The following is a 4,951-nucleotide window of genomic DNA, read 5'->3' as shown; positions in this document are numbered from 1 at the left end:
TCCAAATGCATATTTTCCATATATGTTTCAATGATTTTTAATGCCTTTCTTGCTTCAGGCGTTAACATTCGGGGTGAATTTGGATCTGATGGACCTTTTAGGATATCAAATAAAGGTCCCAACTCTCCTGTTGGTATACCTAAATAAGGCCTTATCCAATTTATGTCTCCTAATAACTTTTGAAAGTCATTAAGTGATTTGAGTTGATCTACTCGTATTTGAATTTTTGGTGGACGGACCATGGTTGAGGATAGTGGCTGTATACTGGACCGGTAGTCAGTGACGGGTAAGATCCAATTACAATGGTACCAACCTAAGACAGGAGGCTGACGCCTTGAGGTCAGATCATCCGATAACGGGTAAGGACCATATGTACTATTGGATAACCTAAGGCAGGCATGGTCCCTAAGCCACAGGCTCCTCATCCCCTTGTGCCTCCCTGTGCAGCATCCTTGCCCTGTCTCCATTGCCCACACCTGTCCTCCCACCACGTCCTTCCAGATGCCTTATAAGCTCCTCCTTGTGCTGCTTCACAACTGCTCTAAAGACAGTGTCACTGCCCTGCTCCCACCTCACTTTCCCACCTCTCATTATTCCTAAACATTTGCCTTAATTGAATTTCACTATCTGGGAAAGAAGTGGCTGTGGAAATGCCCTGTCATATTTCCCTAGTAAAAACAACAACAACAACAAAATAACAACAAAACATGACCTAGGAAATGGGGGCTGAAGGCTATCAGTACACAAAGCTTTAAAGGTCAAGATCAAAGATCAAGTCCTCCCCTGAACACTGAATGGCTTCCTCTCTCCCTTATTCTGCTTTCCCTTTCCCCCAACTCCTTCCATCAGCCTCACCCATTACCCCCCTCCCCAGACAAGTTTGAGTCTCACCACAGCCTCTAGAGCTTTAGCGAGTGAATATCTGTCAAAATGGGAAGTGGCCCAGCAGCACCTCTCTGCACCCTAAACTCTCCCATAGCCCAAGCATGAAGACTTTGATCTTCAACACTACTCTCCACTAGAAGGATTCCACACCAGGACAGCTCTGGAATATTCCACCATATCCAAAAAGCAACATGAACCATTGTGCTTTAAGAGACTCTGCCTCCTTTAATGTGTTCACAGCGCTTAAGAAACAAGTATCCTGCCAGGTGCAGTGGTGCACGCCTGTAGTCTCAGTGACTTGGGAGTCTGAGGCAGGAGGATTGCAAGTTCAAGGCCAGCCTCAGGAACTTAGCAAGGCCCTCAGCAACTTAGTGAGACCCTATATTAAAACAAAATATAACAAGGCTTGGGGACATAGCTTCAGTGGTAAATCAGCCTTTTGTTCAATCCATACTACCAGAAAAAAATATTTACTTAACAGCAGAGTATATATATATATATATATATATAAAACTTGCAGAATTTTTAAATTTGGAGAAAGAATTTTTGCTTAGATGCTTATAAAATATAGAAAATGATTGTACATAATGTATAGAAAATCCTTAAAGGAATGATAGTTAATATTTTTTTAAGGACTGAGCAATAAATTTGAATACCTTCCTCTGCCCACATGGACTCCTATCAGTTCATGTTGCTCTGAAGCATCCAGATCATCTTCTCTCACAGGCTCCACTCCTGGGGCTCCTGCTCCAATTCTGTGTCTCAAATGCCTGCACACTCCACAGGACCTAAATCAAGTGGCATCTTTCTCTTGCTGCATCTTCTGCCCAACTTCCTGCTGACTCTCCTTCTTCCCCTTATCCCAGAGAGTTCAGGGCAACAGGCTTCTCTCTGTTTCTTTCTCTCTTTTCTTCTAACCCCAAACGTTGAATCTTTTGTTGTTTCGTTTATTTATTCATATTCCTTTTCTTTATGTGCTGGGGATTGAAGAGCCCAGGGCTTTGCGCATGCTAAGCACATGCTCTACCACTCAGATACACCTGCAGCCAAAAATATTTCAGGGCATTGAAGATGCCTCAGTCAAATCAGGCATGGTGGTGCAAGCCTGAGATCCCAGCAACTTGGGAGATTGAGGCAGCAGGATGGCAAGTTCAAAACCAGTCTCTATAACTTAGTGAGAGCATGTTTCAAAATACAAAATAGTAGGAACTGGGGATTAGCTTACTGCTAAAGTGTCCCTGTGTTCAATACCCAGTAGCAAAAAAAATAAAGTCCAGTCCCTGTACTGGGGGCTAAAAGCACACTGCAAACAGCATGGCCAGCGTACTTCCAGGGTGGCAAGGGCAGCAGCAACACAAGGCCCTGATCTCTGTGGGGAGTGGCCAGAGTAGAGCAGAGAGGGGGTATCATGGGAGAAGAGTAAGCAACCCAGCCCACAGCATCCAGGTATTTGCAGAGAAGAAGCCCAGAGAATTACACAAAAAGACACAAAACAGGGCTATTTCAGGAACTTCCATTTTCAGAGGCTGTGCCCTCTCCAGGGAGAGTAGTCTGAAGACTGTCTGCTGGCTTTAGCCATTGATAAGAGCATCATGGTGACAGCAAGAGCTGGGGCTGGGCTGATGTGGGCCAGGAAGTGAAGGGTGGAGCTAGTGAGCAGGGTCATCTCTTTCATGGAATAAGGCACAGAGGGTACAACAGGGGAGTGGAGGCCTTTGACATTAAGGGTGGGGCTTGCTTGGCTTTTAAGATGAAGCACAAACATTTGTAGATGACCATGAGAACCAATGGTAATAATACTAATAGCAGCACATAGGGCACTTTCTGGTCCAAGCCACTGTTCTATGTGTTGTTTGTGAATTAACCCACTTTTCCCTCTTTTACAGATAGGAAAACTGAGTGAGCAGGTGGCTAAGTAGCACACCCCAGGTCTCCCTGCTGGTATGTTGTAGTGCTGTGACTTGGTATGTTGTAGACTTCTGTGGTCTGGCTCCAGAGTCCTTGCTACCAAGCAACAAACAAGTGGCTCCAGGAGAAGTTGCAGTCAGGGAACGGAGTGAGGAGGGAATGAAAGTTGGAGCATGTAATCAGTGCCTGAAGTGGGTGCTGCAAGTAAGGGAAAGAAGCCCTGTCTGGTGAATCCCAGAGGGCAGACCACATTTAGGTCCCTTGAGACTGGGGATCCTGGATTTGGAGGGCCTAGTTCTGAGCAGAGGAGGAAGGACAATGGCCTATGGCCTGACCTGGGGCTGAAAGAACCATAGGTTGGAAGAAGGAAAAAGGCTCCCAGGCAAACTCAATGATGGAGTGAAGCTGGAGAGAGAAGACAGGCAGACCACAGGGCTGATGGATAAGGGCCAAGCACAGGAGTCACGGGTGGGAGGGGGACCAGATATGGCAGTGGTGGGGTGGTGACTAAAAGGATGGGAGGTGATGAGCAGAGAGGCTTCTCTGTCTGTTCAGCTGTCTCAGGGTCTACAGCTTCCCCCTCCCCCATTGATGCTGTCCACCAGTCTTCCTGAAAGAGCCTTTAGTCAAGTAATTGTCATACTAAAGGAATCCCAGGGCAAAGATGCCCATTCCTATCATTCCTATTCAACACTGAAAAGAAAAAAAATAATAAAGACACACAGACTGGAAAGAAGGTAATGAAATAGTTCTTCACAAAGGACATGATGTTCCTTGTAGAATGAACAACAGCACTTGGTGGTAGAGCACTTCTGATTCAATCACCATTGTTGGCAAACCAACACACTAAGAACTTCAGCTTTTTGGAAGATGCTAAGAAGAAAATGAAGTGACAAGCAACAGATTGCAAGAAAAATTTGAAAAATGTAGATCTGAATCCAGTACAGAGAACTTTAGAAACAACCCATTTTTGTAGGGCAAAAGATTGGAGCAAACACTTTACCAAAGACATACCAATGTCCAAGAAGATGTGCAAATATGCTCAATATCATTACTCATTAGGAAAAAACAACCTGGACCCTTTATGAGATGCCACTACTCATGTATTAGACAGGCTACAATGAAAAGACAAAATGAAATAACAACAAATAACAGTGTCAAATCCTGGTGAGGATGTGGAGCAACTGGAATTCTCATGCATTATTGGTAGAAATTAGGCATGATCCAGTGGTTTGGAAAACAAATTTGGTAATTTCCTATGAAGTTCCACACTTGGTTAGTTTATGGCTTAGTAATGCCAATCCCAACAGAAATGGAAACTTATGCTCACATGCCTGTACATCAATGTTTGTAGCACCTTTATTTATAACTGTGAAAAATTAGTAGACACAGTGGCTCACACCTGAATCCCAGTGGCTTGGGAGGTGGAGACTGTAGGACTGCAAATTCAAAGCCAGCCTCAGCAGCTTAGCAAGGCCCTCAGCAACTTAGTGAGATCCTGACTGAAAAAGAAAAAATAATTTAAAAAAATATATTTTTAATTGTTAATGGACCTTTACTTTATTTATTTATATACAGTGCTGAGAATCGAACCTAGTGCCTCACACATGCTAGACACAACAACCCCAGCCCGCAAGAAAAATAATTTTTTAAAGAAAAATAAATGGAGCAAGAGGGTGGGAGAGGTAGTTAAGCACCCTGAGAGTTCAATTCCTGGTACAAACAAAACAGAAACACTGAGGAAAAATGAGATACAATGTAAAAATCCTTTAATTGGTGAATGAGTAAATAATGTGTAGGGCATTCATACAATACTACATAGCAATAAAAGGAAATAAAGAACTGATCCAAGCAACACATGAATGGATTTCAGACACATTGTACTAAATGAATGAAGCCAGACTAAACAGGCAAAGACTCCATTTATACATGATTCTGGACAAACCAGAAGGAGCAGGCGATGGCACATGCCTGTAATCCCAGTGACTCAGGAGGCTGAAGATAGGAGGATCACAGTTGAAAGCCAGCCTCAGAAAAAACTAGGTGCTAAGTAACTCAGTGAGACCCTGTCTCTAAATAATATACAAAATAGGACTGGGGATGTGGCTCAGTGGTGGAGTACCCTGGAGTCAAATCCCAAGTACCTCCCCCCCCCCCC

The sequence above is a fragment of the Marmota marmota genome, unplaced genomic scaffold (assembly GCF_001458135.2).
Source record: "Marmota marmota marmota unplaced genomic scaffold, marMar, whole genome shotgun sequence".
Taxonomy (NCBI): Eukaryota; Metazoa; Chordata; class Mammalia; order Rodentia; family Sciuridae; genus Marmota; species Marmota marmota.
Note: the sequence above shows the minus strand (reverse complement) of the source record.